At 45.4% G+C, this 15,533-nt stretch overlaps 1 protein-coding gene across 2 annotated transcripts in view; it reads left to right on the top strand.

Moving 5' to 3' along the window:
• The first annotated feature begins 1,131 nt into the window (after positions 1–1,131).
• SLC13A2 (solute carrier family 13 member 2) overlaps positions 1,132–15,533 on the top strand; it is an 84,653-nt gene continuing 70,251 nt past the window's right edge. Inside the window, exon 1 of one of the 2 annotated variants that reach the window (XM_056559110.1) lies at positions 1,132–1,209. The gene's annotated coding sequence lies outside the window, so the exon portion shown is untranslated. Of the gene's footprint in view, positions 1,210–14,643; positions 14,776–15,533 lie in introns of those variants that run through there. The other variant, XM_056559109.1, reaches the window with a different exon arrangement.

Genomic DNA, 15,533 nt, shown 5'->3' with positions numbered 1-15,533 from the left:
ATGCGCTCCATCAGTAATGGTATCTGGGAGAGGCTTGTTACAGCTCATATTTTAATCTTTTTTGACAGTATTTTTCTGGAAGAGATATTGGTATTATACTTTTAAGTTTTAGTGGCTGTTTTTAATAACAGAAAGTGCATCGATATTGCTGGTCCCCATGGAATTAGCTTCTCAGGTAAATAAATATAGTAGGTATCATGCCTGGGTAGGGAGCAGTGCAATCTGGACCTTGCATTTGGTCCACTAAAGCATGGCATCCATAGGAAATCTATTGGCACCAGACAATATGGGGCCTTTGTAACTGTCATGCACTGATGGAGAGCAGTGCAATATGGATCTAGTCCCTATGCTAATTGGCACGGTGTCCACGCCTTTTCATTGGCCGAGCTGGCCATGTCACTCAGTAACAACGAACAGCCCTGCGAGATGTTACGGCTGGACCAAGGGCGGTATGGAACGGATGCTGGAGTACAAATCAGGTAGGTATGTAGAAATGCTCTTTATGGTTATCTTTACAGTAAAAAAGATGATTATCTCTAGAGTAACAAGGAACATGGATCAAGGAAATAAGTGACAGATTGACCCAACCTTTCCTTTCCTCTTCTGTATTGCCTTAGATAAGGAGTCATTAACTGCTTACTACTCACCTAATGTCCCTCTAATACCCAAGGTGAAGGTGCACTAAAAGAATTTATGGGATGGTTGTTAACACAAATCTTAGAACAACATTTCTCAAAACATTTTCAATAATAGAAAACAGAGTGCAAGAATTTTTGTGTGGTGACTGCAAATAAAACTACATGTCACTAAAAAGTAAAATGCATGAAAAATATTATTTTAAAGTGTTGGATATTTCCAAGTAAAGTTGATATGTATTACAATAAATTGTTAACGAGTTGTTGTTATACTCAACCTGCTCTACAATGGTCACTGTCACTTTAACAAACTTTGCATAAGTCAACAGTGCAAGCAACTATATAAACACTTATTTGCTCACTTATCAGGCACCTTTCCTATTCCTCCCCAAGCCTACTCAACTCATAATTCCCTCTGAAAAAAGCTTACTCTGTTTTGTGTTTACAAGATGGGCTACCTGCTAATTTTGGGTTTCCTGCTGCCCATAAATGTCTCTGAAGTTAGGAGAGGGGAAGAGAAAAGTGGGATTGGCTGGAGAGAACCAGAAGCAGAGAGCGAACACACCAGCTTTCTGTGAGTATTAGATCTTACTTCAGAGCTTAATTTACAGCTTGTACTGCTTGGTAGTTCTCTATTATGTCCTTTAGGTTGCTGCTGCTAATGTGAATATGTATAGGGGAGAAGGATCCGCTCTTCTGTTTGTATGCAGTGTATGGGAAACATCAGAGGTTAGCTTCCATACAATAGCTCAGAGACAACTAAATATAAGAGATGAAGCCTGCAGAGGGTTAAACTGGTAAAATATATCATAATGTCGCTTCGGAAAACAGTTACTGGCACACAGTTACAGGAAACTAGTCTACAGGTCAGAAAACTAGATACAGGTTTACAGGTCAGGATACAGGGTCAGATTCAAACAAGATAAAACAGAAGAATAAACACACAAGGAAAAGGGCAAATCAAGAAAAGCAATGGGTCAGACATATACTGAGGTGATGTACAAAACACAAGCAATAATACAAATTTAGGTACAAATAAGAAGCAGAAGTACTAAAACAAAAGGCAAGGGACAAAGCAATACAAGCAATGTGTCAGATCTATACCAAGCTGAAGTACAAACATAAGCAATACAGAGGAAAATTCAGAAACCAGCCAGAATAAAAATACAGCAACAAGTGCAGACAAAACTCAAGAAAGCCTGGACAAGGCTAAAATCAAGACAAACAAGTAATAACTGCAAATCAAGAGCCCAGCCAGAATACTGAAGAGGTAACTAAATGCCCGGCACCAGCATAAAAGTGATATAATGGCCAGAAGTAGCGCTACTTTGTACACACACAACTGCTTTTCCTGGAAAGTGACCTGAAATGGCAGGTACACTTCAAAGGCATCATTTTTAGTGATGTCTCTGTAATGGAACTGGATGTGGATCCTCTAACCTGTGTGGCTGATGACTCGGACCGTATAGGGGAGCGGAGTCTAAGGTGCCGCCACAAGGCAGGATGGGCTTGCTGCGGCAGGTGACACCCAGCTCTCTACCCAACCCCCCCCCGACATGGCTCGACCACACAGGTGGCTGGGCTAGGCGAGGTACCAATGGACGAGGCAGTAGCATAATCAAACGTAGCAGAAGGTCAAGGCAGGGGGCAAAGGTGCGGAGTTTAATAATATAGTGGAAGGTCTGGAAACACAGGTAAGGCTAACCGACTATAAGGGTCACTTAATCTCAGGCTAGGGGCATTGAAGATCTGGCAGGGAAGTGTTGGAGATACAGGGACTTTATAATGTAGTGTCAGGTGCAAACAGTAATTATGGGCGTACTGGCCCTTTAAATTTCAGAGCTCCAACGCGCTCACCCTAGGAGATGGGGACACGCATGCCGGAGCTGAGACACAGGAGAGGAGGCGGCAGTGGAATATGGTGAGTGACGGGCTGGGATTCGCATGCGGGTGCGTCCCGCAATGCGAATCCAAGCCCCGCCGGTAGACGGGGACACAGGGACTCTGCGCCCACGGACGGTGCTTGCAGCCAGAGTGCAGAGTGTAACAGTGCCCCCCCCCCTTTGGTCTCCCCCTCCTTTTGCAGTTCAGGAATTTCCTGAGAAGGTCCTGGTCCAGAATGTTGTCCTGCGGCATCCAAGACCTCTCCTTCAGACCGAATCCTTCCCAATCTACAAGAAAAATGCTTTCCTCTGACAAATTTGGAGTCTAAGAATAAAAAAATCAGAGGTGCCAGAGATGGGAGAAGATGAGATGTCCTTTTGAGAAAAACGGATGTAGATGTAGGTTTCAAGAGGGAAACATGGAAGGAATTCGGGATCTGGAGGGAGGAGGGCAGATGGAGGGAATAGGCCACAGGATAAAGTCACTTCTTGACCTTATAGGGACCCAAATAGCGAGGACTTAGTGTTTAACCGGGTATCTTATACCGGACATATTTAGTAGAGAAAAAGGCTTTGTCACCTGGAGAAAATTCAGGAGGAGGACGTCTTCTCTTGTCCGCTTAGAATTTCCGAGAAGTAGCATGTAGAAGAGAGCGACCTGTCTTCTGCCAGATGGAAGAAAAACTCTGCGGTTGTTCATCAACAGAAGGAACTCCAGAGGAAGAAGATAAGGGGTGAGGAGGACGAGGGTGAAGTCCATAGACCACATAGAAGGCTGATTCACCCTCTCAACCTGTCCATTAGATTTAGGGTGGTAAGCCGAGGAAAAATCCAGCTTAACTTGAAGGCATGAGCAGAGGGCCTGCCAGAACTAAGAAATGAATTGGACACCACGGTCAGATACTATAGGGGAAGGAAGTCCGTGTAAGCAAAAGATATGCTGAAGAAAAAAACTAGCAAGCTGCGGTGCTGAAGGAAGTCCGGGTATCGGTACGAAATGCGCCATTTTAGAAAATCAATCTACTACCACCCAGATGACTGTTGCCACGGGAAGGTGGAAGGTCGGTAATGAAGTCCATGGAAATATTGGTCCAGGGAAGCTCTGGAGCCGGCAAGGCCTGAAGAAGTCCCGCTGGCTTGGAACAAGGTGTCTTGTCCCGAGCACAGACAGAACAGGACCGGACAAAGTCAACGACATCCCGTTTTAAGGTAGGCCACCAGATTTGTCTGGTGATGGGCTGTAGATATTTATGAATGCCGGGATTGCATGCCAGAAGAGAAGAATGTCCCCATTTTAAGACTCGGAGCTTCATACGGGCAGATACGTAAGTCTTTCCGGGAGGCAGATGCTGAAGACTTGCAGGAGCTACAGAGATGAGACGTTTAGGAGAAATAATATACTGCGGAGGAGATTCATGGTCATGAACACCAGAAGACCTGGAAAGGGCATATGCTCTTAAATTCTTTTCCACAGGATGGAATTGGATAAAGAAGTCGAATCTGGAGAAAAATAGAGACCACCGGGCCTGCAGTGGGTACAGTCAATGGGCAGTCTGAGGATAGAGAAAGTTTTTGTCATCTGAATAAATAGTAAAAGGATGTACAGAGCCCTCCAAGAGGTGATTCCATTCATCCAACGCCAACTTAATGTCCAAAAGCTCGCGATCTTCAATGGTATAGTTTTTTTCCACAGGGGAGAAGGTTTTAGAGAAAAATCTGCAGGTTAAAGTTTTTTCCCTTAGTAAACTTTTGCGTTAACACTGCACCTGCTCCAACTGAAGAAGCATCCACTTCCAAGATAAAAGGCCTGTTAGGATTGGGTCCAGATAGAACAGGAGCAGATGCGAAGGCGGACTTTAACTGTTTGAACGCTTCTTCAGCCTCAGATGTCCAGACTCTATGGGGGCTACCAGAGTAGAGTAGTGAGCAATGAATTGGAAAAGCTGAGGAAGTGCTGAAGGAGATATATATAAAAAACAGAGATACGCTCCTAGTGGAGAATCATAAGGTGGGTTGACGTGTGAGCGTGTCTTTTGCACCTTACCGTGTAGCGTTGTGCTGAGGGCACAACGCCTTGATGAGCTTGTAGACTCGCTGGGGTTTGCAGTTGAAAGTACGGACGGCAGCCTGGGCGTCCTTCACCGTGACCTCCAGGTCGTGGTGCAGCTTTAGTGTGAGGAGAACCAAAAAATAGGACTTGCTTGGCCCTTGGCGCCTATTCCCCAAGTATCAATTCCAGCCGGTAGTGGTCCATTAAAACAACTGGCCTTTATTGGTACAAAAGAAGGGTGCAACACATTGGTTTCGAACCCGGACCGGGTTCTTCATCAGGCAGTGGTTGTTATAAAAGCATATTCCCGCTCTTTTAATTATCCACATGTGGACCAGCATAGAACTGCTGCCGGGTCACCGGGTCATAGTAATTAACACACTTTGGCAAAAAGTTTTTTTACACATAGGGAAATTAACAAACATGAAAACTTATAGTATGTATAGCAGAATTACAGATTTGGTATCATACCTTTAAATTGGTTAAATTAGCACTTATAACTTCGTCACTCCTAGAAGGCGCTGAGGTCTCCCTTACAAGGTGCCCACTGCTGATGGGCTGCGGTCAGGCTGAGGACGTTATCAAGATGAGGAATTCTCCGCAGGTTGGTGCGCCAAGTTTGTGACATTCATATTAGGTATTGGAACCTTGTAACTTCTAGGAGGCACTGAGGTCTCATGTATGAGTGCCCACTGTTGGCAGGCTGCGGACCCGTTTGTTGCCGCATGCGCTGCCGCTGCATGTTGAGGGTATTTCTTTGTGGTTACCCCGTAGCACATGCATACAGTGGAACCCGCCGAAACAGTTATGTAGAATAGTAGTTAGGTCCGGGGGAGAAGGAAAAAAAGGCCCCGCTGGAAAAACCATTATAGGAGAATGTATTGGTTTCTTTATATATATTTCTTTATATAGGAGCGGTGTGGACTATCTTGATGCAGGTAAGTGGATAGTGAGGTATCCTCTGTTTGGGAGCAAGATAATTGTATCTTGGGTTATGTTCCTTGGATATGAGGGATGGGCAAGCCGGTGTGGATATGGATATAATAATTATTAATTATATCACTCCCGGCGTGTCTCCATGAACCGGACCGAAATTGTAGTCGCAGCGGGTATGAAGCATATGACGGGTGGTATAATTGAAGGTTATTGGCAGTAGACACTTGCTATACCTTGGTTGAATAGCTAGCTTAAGCTATTATGTGGACACAAAAGATTGTTGGAATTATGATAACGGATTATATAATAGTCTCGACTATTTCATTGAGACCCCTCGGGTTCACTGTGCTCAACTTGAAGATCCAAAAGACCTCTCGTTTTTTTAGGCGTTCGAATCGGTTGGAATTGTGATCAGGAATGTGATCAATGGGAGTAATTTTTATGGGATCCGCACTCTCCGGGTGCACAATTGCACAGTGCCTGGAGACTCCATGGAGAAGAAATTTCTTCTTTATATTTTGTCTATGTTTGTTCATCCGACAGTGCAGGGATTGGGTCGTCCTGCCTATATACTGCAGACCGCACATACAATCCAGTAGGTATATGACATAACTTGATTGACATGTCAGTCTCTATTTGAGTTGGAATCTTTCATCTGTTGTATGTGACTTAATCTCGTTTACATTGTTTTTGATCTCCTTGCAGCATTTGCACCGGTTGGACCAACATCTGAAGCTTCCTACAGGTAAGGTCATGGTTCCTTTAGTCTGTTTGTGCTGTCGTATCTGGCTGGGGGCAAGCAGGTTCTTCAGAGTGGGGGCTCTGTGGAACGTGATTTGGGGGTGCTCGGGAATTTTTCCTTTAAGGTATACGTTGCTTTGGAGGATGTGCCAGTGTGTTCTTAATATCTGCTTCATCCGGGTAGCCGCGGTGGAAAATGTGGTTATAAAGTTGGTCTTTTGTTTGCTTAATTGTATCGCACAGTCAATTTTTTTCTTTTCTTTGTCCGGGACAAGACACTCTTTCTGTGACCTGTGTTGTACTTTTCTCAGTGCTTCCTTTACAATTAGACCAGGGTATCTCTTTTCTTTGAATCTTTTTTCCAGGATTTTTGCCTGTGTTCTAAAGGTTCCATTGTCTGTGCAATTCTTTCTCACCCGTTTGAATTGACTGTAGGGGACATTTTTAAGCCATTGCTTGTGATGTCCACTTTCAAAATCCAGATAACTGTTTACATCAACAGTTTTGAAGTAAGTTGATGTGATGAAGTTTTCAGAATTATGGCTAATACACAGGTCCAGGAAGTGGATTTCTCTATTACTTGTCTCCATTGTGAACCGGATTCCCCAATTATTGTTGTTGAGTCCGTCAAGTAGTAGGCCGGTGGTTTCTCCTGTCCCATTCCAAATGAAAAACAGATCATCTATATACCTGCGATATAGAATGATATGGGATGATAAAGCCGGGTTATTAGTGATGTATTTTGACTCGAAGGCGCCCATAAACAGATTTGCATAAGCCGGTGCGACCTTCAAGCCCATCGCGGTCCCTTTGCACTGTTGGTATGTTTTTTATTGTAGGTAAAGAAATTGTTGGTTAGTATGAATTCCAATCCTTTAATGATGAACTGTTTCTGTGTAAGTGGCAGTGATATTCGGATACAGAATACTATCTGTCCATAAAACAAGATCCCTTCCCACAGGTGGAAAGTAATCTGCACCAACTCATCAAAGAAGGAGCACGGCTGAACATCCTGAACAAGGATGAAGAAAAATATCTGAGAACCAGTAATGCCAATAAACCATACTTCTACTTCTTACCAAAAATTCATAAAACAATCAATAACCCCACTGTCCGCCCCATCATATCAAACACAAACTCCCTTAACAGTAATCTCTCGCATTACATAGATCTGATCTTACAGAAGTATGTCATTCAATTACTCAGCTATCTTCGTGACTCCACCCAACTCATTGAAACACTGATCAAAATACCATGGAAACCGGATTATCATCTTATCTCCTGTGATGTGACATCACTCTACACTAATATCACACATGATTTCGGACTGAAAAGCGCCTACAGTTATCTGGAAAATGATACTGCACTGCCACTTACACAGAAACAGTTCATCATTAAAGGATTGGAATTCATACTAACCAACAATTTCTTTACCTACAATAAAAAAAACATACCAACAGTGCAAAGGGACCGCGATGGGCTCGAAGGTCGCACCGGCTTATGCAAATCTGTTTATGGGCGCCTTCGAGTCGAAATACATCACTAATAACCCGGATTTATCATCCCATATCATTCTATATCGCAGGTATATAGATGATCTGTTTTTCATTTGGAATGGGACAGGAGAAACCACCGGCATACTACTTGACGAACTCAACAACAATAATTGGGGAATCCGGTTCACAATGGAGACAAGTAATAGAGAAATCCACTTCCTGGACCTGTGTATTAGCCATAATTCTGAAAACTTCATCACATCAACTTACTTCAAAACTGTTGATGTAAACAGTTATCTGGATTTTGAAAGTGGACATAACAAGCAATGGCTTAAAAATGTCCCCTACAATCAATTCAAATGGGTGAGAAAGAATTGCACAGATAATGGAACCTTTAGAACACAGGCGAAAATCCTGGAAAAAAGATTCAAAGAAAAGAGATACCCTGGTCTAATTGTAAAGGAAGCACTGAGAAAAGTACAACACAGGTCACAGAAGGAGTGTCTTGTCCCGGACAAAGAAAAGAAGAAAGTTGACTGTGCGATACAATTAAGCAAACAAAAGACCAACTTTATAACCACATTTTCCACCGCCGCTACCCGGATGAAGCAGATATTAAGAACACACTGGCACATCCTCCAAAGCAACGTATACCTTAAAGGAAAAATTCCCGAGCACCCCCAAACCACGTTCCGCAGAGCCCCCACTCTGAAGAACCTGCTTGCCCCCAGCCAGATACGACAGCACAAACAGACTAAAGGAACCATGACCTTACCTGTAGGAAGCTTCAGATGTTGGTCCAACCGGTGCAAATGCTGCAAGGAGATCAAAAACAATGTAAATGAGATTAAGTCACATACAACAGATGAAAGATTCCAACTCAAATAGAGACTGACATGTCAATCAAGTTATGTCATATACCTACTGGATTGTATGTGCGGTCTGCAGTATATAGGCAGGACGACCCAATCCCTGCACTGTCGGATGAACAAACATAGACAAAATATAAAGAAGAAATTTCTTCTCCATGGAGTCTCCAGGCACTGTGCAATTGCGCACCCGGAGAGTGCGGATCCCATAAAAATTACTCCCATTGATCACATTCCTGATCACAATTCCAACCGATTTGAACTCCTAAAAAAACGAGAGGTCTTTTGGATCTTCAAGTTGAGCACAGTGAACCCGAGGGGTCTCAATGAAATAGTCGAGACTATTATATAATCCGTTATCATAATTCCAACAATCTTTTGTGTCCACATAATAGCTTAAGCTAGCTATTCAACCAGGGTATAGCAAGTGTCTACTGCCAATAACCTTCAATTATACCACACGTCATATGCTTCATACCCGCTGCGACTACAATTTTGGTCCGGTCCATGGAGACACGCCGGGAGTGATATAATTAATAATTATTATATCCATATCCACACCGACTTGCCCATCCCTCATATCCAAGGAACATACCCAAGATACAATTATCTTGCTCCCAAACAGAGGATACCTCACTATCCACTTACCTGCATCAAGATAGTCCACACCGCTCCTATATAAAGAAATATATATAAAGAAACCAATACATTCTCCTATAATGGTTTTTCCAGCAGGGCCTTTTTTTCCTTCTCCCCCGGACCTAACTACTATTCTACATACCTGTTTCGGCGGATTCCACTGTATGCATGTGCTACGGGGTAACCACAAAGAAATACCCTCAACATGCAGCGACAGCGCATGCGGGAACAAACAGGTCCGCAGCCTGCCAACAGTGGGCACTCATACATGAGACCTCAGCGCCTCCTAGAAGTTACAAGGTTCCAATACCTAATATGAATGTCACAAACTTGGCGCACCAACCTGCGGAGAATTCCTCATCTTGATAACGTCCTCAGCCTGACCGCAGCCCATCAGCAGTGGGCACCCTGTAAGGGAGACCTCAGCGCCTCCTATGAGTGACGAGGTTATAAGTGCTAATTTAACCAATTTAAAGGTGTGATACCAAATCTGTAATTCTGCTATACATACTATAAGTTTTCATGTTTGTTAATTTCCCTATGTGTAAAAAAACTTTTTGCCAAAGTGTGTTAATTGCTATGACCCGGTGACCCGGCAGCAATTCTATGCCGGTCCACATGTGGATATTTAAACGAGCGGGAATATGATTTTGTAACAACCACTGCCTGATGAAGAACCCGGTCCGGGTTCGGAAGCAATATGTTGCACCCTTCTTTTGTACCAATAAAGGCCAGTTGTTTTAATGGACCACTACCGGCTGGAATTGATACTTGGGGAATAGGCGCCAAGGGCAAAGAAAGTCCTATTTTTCGGTTCTCCTCACACGAGGAAGCGCTGAATCGCTTTCAGACCAGTAAGTTGTGGCCAGTCCAGAACTGCGGATACCTTGTTGGGATCCATTTGAAGACCTTGACTGGTAACAATGTAGCCCAGAAAAGGGAGGCAGGTCTTTTCTAAAGTACACTTCTCCAGTTTAGTGTAGAGATGATTTTCACGGAGACGCTGTAACACTTGGCGGAGGTGAGAGCGATGAGACTGGACTTTGGGTGAGTAAATGAGTATGTCATCCAAATACACAACGACACAGGAGTACAGGAGGTAACAGAAAAATTATTGATGAATTTCTGGAAGACTGCTGGAGCATTACAGAGTCCGAATGGCATCACTAGATATTCAAAATGTCCATCACAAGTATTAAATGCAGTCTTCCATTCCTCCCCTTCATGTATACGAATCAGATTATAGGGACCATGAAGGTCTAGTTTGAGAAAATCTTGGCTCCTCGCAGACTATCAAATAACAGTTCTTTACTGTCATTTTATTCAAACCTCGGTAGTCAATGCATGGTCGCAATGACCTGTCTTTTTTTTCCACGAAGAAGAAGCCGGCTCCGACAGGGGAAGAGGACTTCCTGATAAATCCCTTCTTAAGATCAGGCTGTGGCACTTAAGTAGCTTGACTCTGCCTCCTTGACACTTGGCTGAGAAACAAAAAGGTAATTTTATAAGTTTGGCAACCACCATCAGCTTCATGAGGCCGTTTGCTTTTATACCCTATCCAAATGTGTCCACAGGGCTGACATATTCCCTTTACAGTGCCCCTTTACAAAAAAAAGTTTTGATCTGTTGGGGTTTCAGTGTTAAGACCCCTACTGATATTTAGCACAAGTAGGGAGAAGCACGTGCATTCAAGCAGTGCTTGAAAAAGGCAGTTTATTGCCGAAACGTTGCACATGGATGGCAAATAAAGTCTTGTTCCATCTACCAGCCTGAGTCCTCAGCTATTTGGTGCTGTATCCACCCTGAACTTCTGTATGCCTTTCCGCGTTGGCATTCCCGGATGATCACCTGCACATGCTGACTGGATCGGTGCTGTCTCTCCTCTTTACCTATTGTTATTATCAATCCAGCTTGATTAGACAGCCCCATTATAAGTCTATGGGACCGGTGGAGTAGCTGAGTGGAGATTGCAGCGAGCTGAGTGAGGCGTGCTCTTCTCTTAGCTCGTTATAATAATATGTGGGGTCTCAGTACTAAGAACTCAAACAATCAAATAATTTTTTAAATGGCAGGGGCAATTTAAAGTGTTAGTGTCAATTTTAAAACCTTCTGACATGTCATCCAGACATGTCAAAAGTTTAGATTCCACCGAGTCAGAGCTAAGCTGTGATTGTTAGTTATAGCAGGGTGAAACGTATGTCAGTGTGCTTCACTCCTCAGCCATCTGCTCGATTTAATTTATTATATAAGTCAGGAAATCTGCCATCTGTGTTACCTGCACTATTGGTACAGGTGTGTAGTGCACTAATGACAATAATACTTACCTGTCCCCGTTCTGTGGTCCAATTGTTCCGGTATCGTGCTCCGTATCTTCCGTTCAAGCATCAGGCTTTATGCATTGGTGGAGCTTTCTGAGATCACCGCTGCCTCCCCAGGCCTGCTTGCAGTGGGGAACAGCAGAGAAACAGCAGCAGTAATGTCAGGAAGCTCCGCTCATGCCCCAAGCTCTTCAATGTAATGGAAGATACGGAGCAAGATAACGGGACACAAGACCATGGAACTGGGACAGGTAAGTATGGTTTTCATTAGTGTCACCTGCACTACACACCTGTACCAACAGGTTAGTGCGGGTGACACTGATGACAGTTTTCCTCTAAGTAATCAAATATTTTGTTTTTATAATTGCCTTGGGTGGGACAGCCTCAGTATATTGTTGTGTATGTCTATGGGGCCTGCTGTAAAGTGTATCTCTAAATGCTGTTAAAAAAAAAGCTCCTTATCAGCGTGTAGGGGGGCTGGTGTGACTGATGTTAGCTGACTGTTTTGTGGTTTTTGGATCCAGTTTATGGGTAGGTTCCGCTTTTATGAGGAATAGTAACGTAGAGGGGAGGGTGGGATGCCGTCATAATGCACACTAATGGAGGGGACAGTGGCAGATCAAGGGGGAGAAGTGGAAATTGCCCCCCCCCTCTTGCTCGAAATTGCTGACCCCACCCCCGTACTGGGCTAGCTAATTTTTGTTTTTGTAAGATCCTGCAGTAGAGTGTGAGTGTGTGTGTGTGAGTAAGTGTTTGTGTGAATGTGTGTGTGAGTGTGTGTATGTTACACACCTGTATGCAGGGCTGTCACGAACTGGATTTGGATCCTTCACATGTGTGGCTGATGACTTGAACCGTATCAGGGGGTAGAGTCTAAGGTGCTGCTGGTCTTCACCAGAGACCGCCGCAAAGCAGGATCGATTTGCAGCGGCAGGCGACACCCAGGTCGCTAACCCCGACATGGCATGACCACACAGGTAACTGGGCAAGGTGAGGTACAGGAGGATGAGGCAGAGGCATAGTCAACGTAGCAGAAGGTCAAGGCAGGCGGCAAAGGTTCGAAGTTAGTAAACGGGTATGGCAAAAACAGGCTATGGAAACGCTTTCTCTTAGGCAATGAGCACTGAAGATCTGGCAGGGAGGTGTGGGAGGTGCAACAATTTATAATGTGCTGTTCAGGTGAATTACTAATTATGGGCGCACTGGCCCTTTAAATCTCAGAGCACCGGCGTGCATGCGCCCTAAGGGACGGGGCTGCACGCACCGAGGCTGAGAGGAAGTAGCAGGAGCGGAGCAAGGTAATGGGCATGTCCTGCAATGCGAATCCCGGCCCCACCGGCAGATGGGGATACAGGGACTCTGCGCTTCCGGACGGTGCTTCGCTGCCGGAGCGCAGAGTGTAACAGTACCCCCCCCCCCTTTGGTCTCCCCCTCATTTTGATGGTCAGGAATTTCCTGAGAAGGTCCTGGTCCAGAATGTTGTCCTGCAGCTCCCAAGACCTCTCCTCCGGACCAAATCCTTTCCAATCTACCAAGATGTCCTTAACAATAAAAACAGCAGAGTTACCAGAGATGGGAGAAAATCTGTTGTAGATGACTGGTTTCAAGAGAGAAACATGGAAGGAATTCGGGATCCGGAGGGAGGAGGGCAGATGGAGAGAATAGGCCACAGGATTGAGTCTCTTCTTGACTTTTCTTGTCCGCTTGGAATTTCATTCGAGAAGTAGCATGTAGAACAGAGCGACCTGTCTTCTGCCAGATGGATAAAAAATTCTACAGTTGTTCATCAACGGCGGGAACTCCAGTGTCACAGCGAGCGCTCCGGTCCCCGCCTCTGGACCGGAGCGCCCGCTTCCTCTCCTCCTCTCCCCGGGATCCCGGCGTCTCCCGCTCGGACATACCGACCGGGAGCACGGGATACCTTGTGTCAGGGACACGGCTGCCGTGGCGGCTGGTCCCCGCTCACGCGCCGCGTCCCTGTCTAACTCACCCTGCACCCTGCTCCATACGCCGACTCTCTCTGCCTCTCGGCGCGCGCGGCCCCGCCTTCAATAAATTTAAAGGGCCAGCGCATCATTGATTGGTGCGCTGGCTAATTGTTCCCTGCTCCTTCCCGATAAAAGTTACCTGCCCCTTCCTGCCCTTGCCCGATCTTTGTGCCCTAGTGCCTCTGAGAAAGCATTCCATATAGTGTGTATTGCCTTGCCTGTTGCCGAACCCGTTGCTACTGCCTACTCGCCTTTGAACCCTTGCTGCCTGCCCTGACCTCTGCTATGTCCGACTATGCTCCTGCCTGCTCCCTGTGTACCACGCCATATCTGCTGCCAGAGAGGTCGAGTTGCTACTGGAGGATACGACCTGGTGGTTACCGCCGCAGAAAGTCCATCCCACCTTTCGGCGGGCTCTGGCGAAAACCAGTAACCACTTAGAACCGGTCCTCTGGTACAACCCGCGCCATAGCCTCTCTGGTCAAGAGGATCCACTACCAGTCCTGCCGGTACGTGACATCCAGTAGAAGAAGAAGACAAGGGGTGAGGAGGACGAGGGTGAAGTCCATAGACCACGTAGAAGGGTGAAGTACCAGTGGATTCGGAATCTTTATGATTGTAGGAGAACTCCGCCCTGGGTAGCAGATCAACCCAATCGCCTTGACGCACAGAGATGAAATGACAAAGATAGTCTACTAAGATCTGATTCACCCTCTCAACCTGACCATTGGATTGAGGGTGGTAGGCCGAGGAAAAATCTAGCTTAAAGGAGAAGTCCCATGTAGAAAAAGTATTGTGTTTTAAATGCAGAAGCAAAAGTTATATCACTTTGTAAATCACTGACTTCACCCATCTTGTAAGTAAAACCTGTTTTTCTAGCTTCTTTGTTCAGAGAGGAAGTTCAGCAGCTCCCTGTTCTGATGACTTGCGACCCCCCATTGAGCTGCATTATGCTGGGGGCCGTGATGTCACAATTTCCCATAGTTCTGCAGCTTAGCCAGCTCTGTGCACGGCAAGGAAACCTCCCATGTGCAGCTTCAGCCAATCATAGAAGCCCCAGTGAGCTGAGCTCACTCGTCTTCATCTCCTTGGCAGGGAAGCATCTGACAGCCAGCTCAGTGTTTATAAGAGCAAGAACGATGTCCCAATGTCCCGAGAAGAAGCAGAGGGGGAGGGGGGGATCCCTGCTTTCCCCTGCACTGATTACAATCTGACAGCAGGTCAGTCTGAAAGAACGATGTCCTGAGAATAGAAGCAGGGGGAGGGGAAACACTGAGCCTGCTGTTAGGAAAGTGATCAGTGTCTAGGTCAGTGTATCCCAACCAGGGTGCCTTCAGCTGTTGCAAAACTAAAACTCCCAGGCATGCTGGGAGTTGTAGTTTCACAACAGCTGGAGGCACCCTGGTTAGGAAGCACTGGTCTAGGCTGGGCTACTTCTATGATGAACTGAAAGGCATTATGGGAGACAGGAAGTCAGGGACCTCCATGGACCAGGAAGTACCGATCTTTCAGAGGGGATTGCAGGAGAAGGGAGAGGGTGAGATACATGAGGAGCAGATTGTCAGAATGATGAGCTGATGCACTTTCACATGATAGAAAAAAAAATTTGTGACTTGGTCCATGATACTTCTTCTTTAACTTGTAAGTGTGAGCAGAGGGCCCACCAGAACTTAGACACGAATTGGACACCATGGTCAGAGACTATATGGGAAGGAAGTCCGTGTAAGCGAAAGATATGCTATAGAAATACCTTAGCAAGCTGTGGTGCTGAAGGAAGTCCAGGTAAAGGTACAAAATGCGCCATCTTAGAAAATTGATCTACAACCACCCAGATGACTGTATTGCCTCGGGAAGGTGGAAGGTCGGTAATGAAGTCCATAGAAATATTGGTCCAGGGAAGCTCAGGAACTGAAGAAGTCCCACTGGCTTGGAACGAGGTGTCTTGTCTCGAGCACATACTGAGCCGGACCGGACAAAG

The sequence above is a fragment of the Hyla sarda genome, chromosome 2 (genome assembly GCF_029499605.1).
Source record: "Hyla sarda isolate aHylSar1 chromosome 2, aHylSar1.hap1, whole genome shotgun sequence".
Lineage (NCBI taxonomy): Eukaryota > Metazoa > Chordata > Amphibia > Anura > Hylidae > Hyla > Hyla sarda.
This window is presented reverse-complemented; position numbering and strand designations above follow the sequence as displayed.